This window comes from Dipodomys spectabilis, unplaced genomic scaffold, assembly GCF_019054845.1.
Source record: "Dipodomys spectabilis isolate Male_0828 unplaced genomic scaffold, ASM1905484v1 ptg000469l, whole genome shotgun sequence".
NCBI classification, from domain to species: Eukaryota; Metazoa; Chordata; class Mammalia; order Rodentia; family Heteromyidae; genus Dipodomys; species Dipodomys spectabilis.
The window spans coordinates 497,423-507,884 of NW_024871146.1; the positions used below are offsets into that span (position 1 = coordinate 497,423).

A 10,462-nucleotide genomic window follows, 5' to 3' on the forward strand; every position below is an offset into this window, starting at 1 on the left:
CAGTAAATAAACCTTGTGAATGGCTCTAGGCTGGGGTCTGGGAGTGTCTCAGGAGCTAGCCCCTCAGGGAAAAGCTACTGTTTGCTGAAACGCCTCAACCCTACCCAGAACTTAGCCTCATCACAACATCTCCAAACTAGAGGAAACAGTCATCTTTCTCTTTCGTGATACTCAAAGCAGATCTCCCTCCCACTGAACTGCCTGAAGGAGGATAAAAAAATCCTAGATAAAGCAGAGCATTTTATTGACTGCTCAAACAAACTGATGTAAGAAATCAATCAAGCCACAGGAAAACCAAACACCACAAGCAGACCACTGACTCCACGAAGAGACTGGTTACAGACAGAGGGGAGATACAGGATCTTCCCATTCCTCACCCTCCTCACCAAAAAAAAATTAAAGAACTCTTTTTGGTACCATTTTTAAAAAAATTTTTTGTTAATCTTTTTTTTTCTTCTTCTCCTAATTTTTATTTTAGATGTGTGCGTGCGTGTGTGTGTGTGTGTGTGTGTGTGTGTGTGTGTGTGTGTGTGTGTGTGTGTGTGTGTGTGTGTGTGTGTTTGCTTATTTAAAAAAAAATCACTATTGACTTTTTGGTCCTTTTAAAATTTTTTTAATTTTTTCATTCTTTTCATTCTTTTGTTTTTCTTTTTTTTTTGCATGACTTAATTGCTGTTTTGCATCATCCCCAGATAAATACCCATCAACGATTGTTAGAACTTATCCCCCATTGTGTACATAATTAATCTAGAAATGTATTACTTAATTTACAAACTTTTAGGCTTAACTTTTTTTGTCTTTTATTTTCCCAGGGCTGAGGACTGAACCCAGGGCCTTGCGTGCCTCGGGCCGGCGCCCTTCCACTGGTCTAAATCCCTGGCCCCAGGCTTAACTTTTTAATAGAAGTATTATATCTTTGTACCACATAATTTTCAAGTAAATACGTTTAAGAATTTTTATTTTTTAGTTTTTCATGTCTCCTTTCTATCATCCCCCTCCTGTCATCCTATCCTTTTCTTCTCTCAATATCATTTCTTTAAAGTTACATAATTTTTAAGTGTTTCACTTTTTAAATTTAAATTTTTATTTTTACATTTTTGATTTTCTTCTTTTTAATTTTTCTCCTATCATTCTGTCCAATCCCTTTCCCTCTCTGAGATTAGGACTTGGTTAAATTTACTTTAACCTCTCCACATACTTCTAATCCTATTTTTCCCCACATTTCTCCCTAAACATAATAATTTCTGATTTGAAAAATTCGTCTTTGTGTTCTTAGCCCAATAATGCATAGTTGTTTGGTGCTGAATAGATGGTATCTGTTGAACTAGGTTGTATCTGCAGCCATTTTGACTGTGCAACTACAGGACTTTGGATGATTCTTGCCTTAAAATAATGTTTTAGCAAAAAATTGGTCTCACTTTCATATCAAGTGTGCAGAACAAGCCGGAAAACACGAGAAAAATGGCAAGTGTGGTTATCTCAACTCTCATTTATAATAATCCAGTGACACAACAGTTAATGAATAATCCAGAGGAGAGTTCCCACAAAGCACTACAAACATTACTGGTAAACCTGGTGAATGAAAAGAATGAAAGCTAGAAAAGGACTCAGTTTGAACGTGATAGGGAGAGAGAGAGGAGGCAAACCAAACATTAATATAGGAATCTCGTGACTGTGAGGAAACTACTCAAAGATTGATACAGTAATTGCGTGAACAGGTTGAGAACAAAGAGAAATAAAGGAATTGCGTGAACAGGCTGAGAAGAGTCAAAGAGAAAGAAAGGAATTGGGTGAGCAGGCAGAGAACAGACAAAGAGAGACAGGAATTGTGTGAGCAGGCTAAGAAAAGTCAAAGAGAACTACAGGAAGCTAATCAAAGAGTAACACAGGAATTGTGAAAGTGGTATGAGAATAAACAAAGATGAATAGTGGCATTCATGGAATCTATAAACAGCTGAAAGAATTCAGAAAGACCACAAAGGGAATGCTGAATGGAGCACGACAGGAGGAAAGGAAGTCCAAGTAAACCATAACCAATCAACTAAGTGATTTGAGAACACCAAATTAAAGAAGTAAAGAAGTACATACAAGATCTAAAACAAAGCTCCAACAAAGAATTTGAAGCCATCAAAGCCGACCAATTAGAAGGAAAAGAAATAAAAAACCAAGTAGAAGGACTTAACAGTAGGTTAGACCATGCAGAAGATCGAATCTCAGGGATTGAAGACAGCCTAGGTATTATAGAGAAAGAACATACAACTCTCCAAGACAAATCCAAGAAACATGATAGATCTATTCAACATTTGGAAAACACAATCAGAAGGCCTATTCTGAGGACAATTGGTGTAGAGGAACACCTAGACATAGAAGTTAACTGTCTAGGAAATTTGTTTAATAGAATCCTAGCAGAGAACTTCCCAAACATACAAAAAGATAGGCTTATTCAGATACAAGATGCTTGTAGAACCCCAAATAGACCAGACCAGAACAGCACTTCCCATTGTCACATTCTAATCCACACAGGATCAATTCAGACCAACAATAATTTCCAAAAGATGTCAAGGAGAAAAGATCAATCACCTATAAAGGAAAACCAATTAGAATCACCTTATAATTTTCAGCAGAGATAATTAAAGCAAGAAGAGCCTGGAAGGCTGTATGCCATGCCTTAAAGACAAACAAGTTTCAACCAAGAATACTGTACCCAGCTAAACTATCCTTCATAACCGAAGGTCAAATAAAAACCTTCCATTGCAAAGAAAAACTGAAAAATATATCTCCACCAAACCAGCCCTATAAAAAATACTTAAAGATGACCTACAAACAGAAAACCAACAAGACCACAATAATGGCTAAGAAACCACCCAAACTGAGAATCCAAGAACCATAGGAAGAACCAAGTTTCCACAACCCCCAAGGAGATGGATAGCATGGCAAGAGCTACCAAACACCTCTCAGTCCTACCTCTCAACATTAACGGACTTAAAGCTCCAATTTAGCGAAATAGTCTGTCTAGTTGAATTAAAAAGCAGGATAACTCTATCTCCTGCTTTCGGGAGTCACACCCTGCCCATAAAAACAAACACATTTTGATAATGAAAGTCTGGAATAAAATCTACCAAGCAAACAGCTGCCATAAACAGGAAGGAGTTGCAATAATAATTTCAGATAAAATATGCTTCAAATTAAAATTAGTGTAAAGAGATAAAGAAGGTCGCTACATATGACTTCTGGGTTCTCTACTTCAGAAGGATATTACAATTCTAAATATGGAATCGCCAAACACTGGAGTGCCCAAATTTATCCAAGAGACACTATTTTCCCTGAGATCTCACATAGATCCAAAGATATTAAGTGTTGAGGATTTTAACACAACACTATGCCCACTATATAGATCAAATCGGCAAAAAATTAACAGAGAAACCACAGATCTAAACAACTGCATAGAGCAAATAGATTTAACAGACATCTATTGAATGAATATTTCACCCAGTAGCATCAGAATACATGTTTTACTCTCCAGCACATGGAACATTTTCCAAAAGAGATCACATTTTAGGTCACAAAGCAAACTTGCCCAAGTTACACCTTGCATTCTCTCAGACCACAAGGGAATAAAATTAGAACTCAACACCAAAAGCCACCAAAAAAAAGTCTTGTATCACATGGGGGCTGAACAACACACTGTTAAATAAACAGGGGTTCAGGGAAGAGATTAGAAAGGAAATTCAAATGTCCATGATATTCAACAAAAATGAACACACAAATTACCAGCTCCTCTGGGACACTGCAAAGGCAGTACTCAGAGGCAAATTTATAGCTCTGAGTTCCTACACCAACAAAATAGAGAGATCTGAAACCAACAATTTAATGAGACATCTGAACCACCTAGACAAAAAGCAGTAAGATAAACCCCAATTCAATAGATGTAAAGAAATAATTAACATTAAATCAGAATTAAACAAATTAGAATAAACGAAAAAACAGAATGAATCAACAAAACAAAGATTTGGTTCTTTGCAAAAATTAACAAAATTGACAGACAATTAGCAAATCTTATCAGAAAAAGAAGAAACACACCCAAGTAAATAAACTCAGATGTGAGAATGGAAACATCGAAACAGAAACAACCAAGATTCTGAACATTATAAAGGAATATTTTCAAACCTTTATGCTAATAAGTTTGAAAACTTGGCAGAAATGGACCTTTTGTTAGCAATTATCAACATGCAAATACTAAACCAAGATGAGTTAAAACATCTTAAGGGGCCAATATCAAGACACAGCAATAAAAGACCTCCCATCTAAGAAAATCCCAGGACCAGATGGATTTACAGCGGAATTGTACAAGAGCTTCAAAACAGAGCTCACACCCAGTACTCCTCCAACTCTTCAATGAAATTGAAAGAGAAAGTTCACTACCGACCTCATTCAATGAAGCCATCATAACCTTCATGCCCAAACCAGGCAGGGAATCATCAAAGAAAGAGAACTATAGACCCATTTCATTGATGAACATTGATACAAAGCTTTTCAACAAAATTTTGGCCAATCGACTTCAACTATTCATCCAAAAAAATCATACACCACTATCATACAGGATTCATTTCAGGGATGCAAACCTGGTTCAATATACAAAAATCAATTAATATAATTTATCACATCAACAAGAGCAAGAATTAAAACCACATGGTTATCTCAACAGATGCAGAAAAAGCATTGGACCACATCCAACACCCCTTTATGATGAAGGCTCTGGAAAAATTAGGAATCCATGGAATATTCCTCAATACAATAAAAGCTGTATATGGAAAACCTACAGCCAGCATTATAATTAATGGTGAAAAACTAAAGCCATTTCCTCTTAACTCAGGCACAAGACAAGGATGCCCACTCTCTCCACTTCTCTTCAATTTAATATTAGAATGCCTAGCTACAGAAATAACACAATATGCCAAAATAAAAGGGATGCAAATAGGGAAAGAAGAAGTACAATTGTCCCTCTTTGCAGATGACATGATCTTGTCCTTAAAGAATCCCACAGATTCCACTCCCAAATTACTCAAGCTGATTCAAAACTTTGGCAAAATAGCTGGGTATAAAATTAACCCTCAAAAATTAATGGCTTTTCTGTATGCCAACAATGAGAAAAGCATGGCTCAAATCAAGAAAGCTTTTCCATTTGTAATAGCCCCACAAAAATAAAATACCTAGGAATTAACTTAACCAAAGAAGTGAAGGACTTCTCTGATGAAAACTTTAAAAATCTGAAAAAGGAAATCAAAACCTCCCATGCTCCTCAATAGGAAGGATGAACATTGTGAAAATGGCAATATTTCCCAAGGCTATCTACAAGTTCAATGCCATACCTATCAATATTGCAACCGCATTCTTCAAGGAAATAGAAGAGGCAATCCAAAAATTCATATGGAACAACAAAAGACCCCCATTTGCAAAAAGTCATCCTTAACAGAAAGAATATTGTTGGAGGAATATCAATATCAGATTTCAAACTCTACTACAAAGCCATAGTAATTAAAACAGTTTAGTACTGGCACAAGAAAAGAACTCAGGAACAATGGAATAGAATTGAAAACTCAAAAATGAACCTACAGACCCATAATCATCTAATATTTGATAAAGGATCTAAAAATATAAAATCGAAGGAAGACAGGCTGTTCAGTAAATGGCACTGGCAAAATTGGTTAATCACTTGTAGAAAATTAAGGCTAGATCCTTATATATCACCCTGTACCAGGATCAACTCCAAATGGATCAAAGACCTCGGAGTCAAAACAGATATTCTGAAAACATTACAGGATGGAATAGGAGAAACCATAGGTCTCCTTGGCACAGGCTGAAATTTTCTTAATAGAGACCCAGAAACACAACAAATGAAAGAAAGGTTGGACAAATGGGATTGCATGCAATTGCAGAGCTTCTGCATGGCAAAGGACATAGCTAGCAGGATCAATAGAAAGCCCAGGGAATCCGAGATGATCTTCACTAGCCATACAACCTACAAAGGTTTCATATCTAAAAGAGACCTGGAAATCAAAATCCCCCAACACAAATACTCAAAGAAAATGCTGCCCAATAAATAAGTGGGCTTAAGACATAAAGAGAAACTTCTCTGAAGAGGAAAGGAGGGTGAACAAAAACACATGCAGAAATGCTCAACCTCCCTAGCCATAAAAGAAATGCAAATCAATCAACATTGAGATATCACTTCACCCAAGTTAGAATGGCTATAATCAAGAACTCTAATAACAACAGATGCTGGAGGGCATGTGGACAAAAAGGAACCTTAATGCATGGTTAGTGGGAGTGTAAACTTGTTCAACCACTTTGGAAAGTAGTATGGATGTTCCTACAAAGACTCCACATAGAGCTTCCCTATGATCCAGCAATCCCACTTTTGGGCATTTACCCAAATGATCACAAACAAGACCATACTAAAGCTACCAGCACAAATATATTTATTGCAGCATTACCATAGCTAAGATATGGAACCAACCCAGATGCCCTTCAGTAGATGAATGGATCAAGAAAATGTATATATACACAATGGAATTCTATGTCTGTATCTGAAAGAATGATATTGCCCCATTTGTTAGGAAATGGAAACCTTGGAAAAAATCATATTAAGTGAAGTAAGCTAGGCCCAAAGAAACATGGTTTCTCTTATTTGCAATATCTAGTGTATGTCTGAGACACACAGAAATTGTTACATAAGTTTATGTTAGGTGAAATGAACCCCAAGATAAGAATTCAAAATTTTCTTCTTTCCTGCAATTATTTCTAACATATTCATAAGATGATTTCTTTGTTACTTTGTATGTCCCTCCCGCATGGTATAACCCCTGTTTTCACTGTATTTGAGGTTGGTATAATTTGTGGAGGGGAAGGGAAATTTTTTTTTTAAATATGGATACAGGTGGACCCATTGCACCAATGAGATATACAAGACATTATGTCGAAAAACGAATTTTACAACTTCGGGTTGGGGAAAGGGGAGGGGGAATGGGTTGTAAAGGGGCTGAGATGGGAAGGGATAGTAAGGAGAAACAAAGGAGTAGGCAACAATGCTTGATAAGAAATGTACTCATTACCTTGCCCATGTAATTGTAACCCCTCTGTCTGGTATTTTCACACTTAAAAAAACAATAAAAACCATAAAATATAAAGTGATTTTGATAAAAAAAAATAAAAATGACTCAGAATTAATTATCAATGCGAAAACAATATTTACAGAAGCAAACTCTCAGAGATATTACATGACTTTGAGAAGGATAAAGTGGAAGGGATAGGAATGGGAAACAAAGGAGGAGGCTGCAATGCTTGATAAGAAATGTACTCATTATCTTGCCCATGTAATTGTAACCCCTCTGTACAGTATTTTCACAATAAAAAATTTAAAAATTGAAAAAAGAAAGAAAAAAGAAAAGGAAAAAGTGGCTGAATTTAATATAAATTTGGAAGTATGACCATTCAGAAAACATAAAAAGATATTCTTTATTTCATTATATAACCCAAAGCAGAAAGTAAATGTTATTTAGATGATTTTTTTATAACAGTCTCTCAGGTGCAGGGAAGGTGGTTCAGTGTAGAGTGATGCCTTGCATGCATGAGGTCCTTTGTTTGATTCCTCAGCACTACATAAGCAGAAAAAGATGGAAGAGGTGCTGTGACTTAAGTAGTAGCACTAGCCTTGAGCTGAAGAGCTGAGAGACAGCAACCAGGACCCAGAGTTCAAGCCCCACAACCAACAAAACAAAAGAAAAACAAAACAAAACACAGTCTCACTTTTGTGTGCTCAAGATTGTAACACTAGTGCTTCAGTCTAGGGCTATGCTTTTAGGTGTGGACATTTATCAACACTCTTGATTCAGATTCTAATTGATAAAATTTTAATCAATATTTTTTTCTTACTAATTTTGCTCATTGTAAATTCACATATACCTATAAAAAACGATGTGGCCATCTCAATAACATTCTCAAAGCACTTCTTAATGATGGCTTACAAAAAGTTGTATTATATTACAACAAGGAAAACAATGCTACAAATAAGGAAAACCAATACATAAATATTAATGATTAATAAAATAAAAAACAAAACATTTACCACTGTTTCCAGTATTTGAAATGTACTACATATTCGATTTATTATTTTCTTATATTGCTGTACATTTAAAACTCTCTAAGTCTATGATGTTCAACAAGAATTTTATAGGCTATGAGTAGCGTTTAAAGTTATCCAATAAGATTATTATTTATGGTTCATCTCATCATTTGTATATGGCTTCTACCATCATTTGTTCCTCACTAACATATAAAGTAAGGAAGCCCTTAAATTTTGACAGAAACTGTGAAGTTAATATCTTAAATCTTCACTCTGCTTCTTTACACAAACACTTTGCAACTTCTCATTAGTAAAGTTTCTATAAACTCTGAAATGTACATACTTAGTAGTATATGACTGCTACCATGAATCTTAAATGCTTTATGGAAATGTTTTACAATCTGCTAAATAGTCTTAATTTTGGCATATATGAGCAAATTCCCACAATTAAACATTTTGAAAACATTAAAACTTTTAACAAATCTTAACACTATCTATAGTGTTCATTATGACAGGTTCCTTGTACAGAATAATTGAATTCCTCCCCCTACACATCCGTTGAACAATAAATAACTGGAATTATTTTGTTTTTGACATGTCAATCTTGACTTTATTCTTAAAAGTGTTCTTATGTAAGAAATACATTGTTCTAAAATTTCACGACAATTCTTTTGAATTTAATTTTTGTGGAATTGTCTAGTTTAAGAAAATCAATTACACTTTATATATAAAAAATGTTCTGTGCTCAATTCGGTAGCACATACACTAACATTGGAACAATAAAAAGAAGAATAGCCCCTGACTGAGGATGACACGCAAGTTCGTGAAGCATTCCAGATTTTTAAAAGAACAGATGCTGGAGGGGATGTGGACAGAAAGGAACCTTAATGCATTGTTGTTGGGAGTTTAAACTTGTTCAAAGGCTTTGGAAAGTAGTATGGAGGTTCCTCAAAAGACTACACAGAGCACCCCTAAGACCCAGCAATCTCATTTTGGGCATTCACCCAAATGATCTCAAACAAGACCATACTAAATCTACTAGCAAAACTATGTTCATTGCAGCATTATTTACCATAGCTAAGCTACATAACCAAACCCGATGCCCCACACTAAACGAATGGATCAAGAAAATGTGTGTGTGTGTGTGTGTGTGTGTGTGTGTGTGTGTGTGTGTGTGTGTATACTGGATTTCTATGCCTCTATCAGAAAGAATGGCATCACCCAGTTTGTTAGGAAATGGAAAGACTTGGAAAAAATTATATTAAGTAAATTAAGCCAGGCCCAAAGAAGTGAAGTAAGCCAGGCCCAAGGAAACATAGATCCCATGCTTTCCTTATTTGCAATAACTAGTATGTGTCTGATACAAGCAGAAAAGTTCAGATAAGTTGATGTTAGGGGAATGAACCCCAAGATAAGTATTCAAATGTTTTTTTTGTTTTTTGTTTTTTTTCTTTCATGCAATTTTTCTAACATATTTATAAGAAGATTTCTATGTTGCTTTGTATGCCCCTCCCCCAAGGTATAACCCATGTTTCACTGCATTTGATGTTGGTATAATTTGCGAAGGGGAAGGGAAAAAAAACAATTCGTTTAACTAGGGATGCAGGTGGACCCATTGCAACAATTAGATGTACAAGTCATTATGTAAAAAAATGAACTTTACAACTTTGGGGGGAGGAGGACCGGGTGGGGGAAGTGTGGGAGTATGGGAAGGGATGGGAAGGGGAAGCAAAGAGGAGCCAACAATGCTTGATAAGAAATGTACTCATTATCTTGCCCATGTAATTGTAACCCCTCTGTATGCTATTTTCACAATAAAAAAAAAAAGCATAGGTCCTATGGTATCCCTTATTTGCAATAACTAATGTATGTCTGGGATAAACAAAGAAGGTATGGTAAGGCGAAAAAAAGGAGGAGGCAACAATACTTGATAAGAAATGTACTCATTACCTTTTCCAGGTAATTGTAACTCCTCTGTATGATATTTTCACAATTAAAAAAAGAGAAAACGTCAAAAGCATGCGCATATGACTAGATAAGATGATGTTAAGGTAAATGAACCCCAAGATAGGGACACAAGTGGTTTTTTATTTGTTTCTGTTGTTTCTAATGTATTTATAATGTACGATGTGATTTTTTTATATGTGCATCCCCCACAGTTAAACCTCTGTTTTCACTGTATCTGATGTTGGTGTACCTCCATCTTGTATATACACTTCTCTAATTTGGGTATGGAAAAGGAAAAAAACAAAATGCTTAAATAAGGATACAGTATGACCCATTGCACCAATGTGATGCACAAGACAGTACGTTGAAAAACGAACTTTACAATTTAGGCGG

General features: G+C 35.6%; 1 non-coding gene across 1 annotated transcript; it reads left to right on the forward strand.

The window, feature by feature from the left end:
* Positions 1-8,863: 8,863 nt before the first annotated feature.
* LOC122098280 lies at positions 8,864-8,965 on the forward strand. The gene has a single exon (XR_006145714.1). It is a non-coding gene; the product is annotated as a U6 spliceosomal RNA (small nuclear RNA).
* The last annotated feature ends 1,497 nt before the right edge of the window (positions 8,966-10,462 follow it).